Genomic DNA, 223 nt, shown 5'->3' on the forward strand with positions numbered 1-223 from the left:
CCGCGGGAGAGCGGGGTGCTCCGGAGCGGGCGGCCGGCCGCGGGCGCTTAGGAGGTGTTAAAGCAGTTTAAAACCCCGCAAGAACCTGCATCAGAACAACGAAACACACTCAGGAGCTTGCGGTTTCAACGGACACTACCCCAAAGCTAAAAGAACCCGGGGAGGGAGGAAATATTTTCAAATCATAAGGAGCTTGTATCCAGAATATATGAAGAAGTCCTCT

The sequence above is a fragment of the Octodon degus genome, unplaced genomic scaffold (assembly GCF_000260255.1).
Source record: "Octodon degus isolate 3935 unplaced genomic scaffold, OctDeg1.0 scaffold00194, whole genome shotgun sequence".
Taxonomy (NCBI): domain Eukaryota; kingdom Metazoa; phylum Chordata; class Mammalia; order Rodentia; family Octodontidae; genus Octodon; species Octodon degus.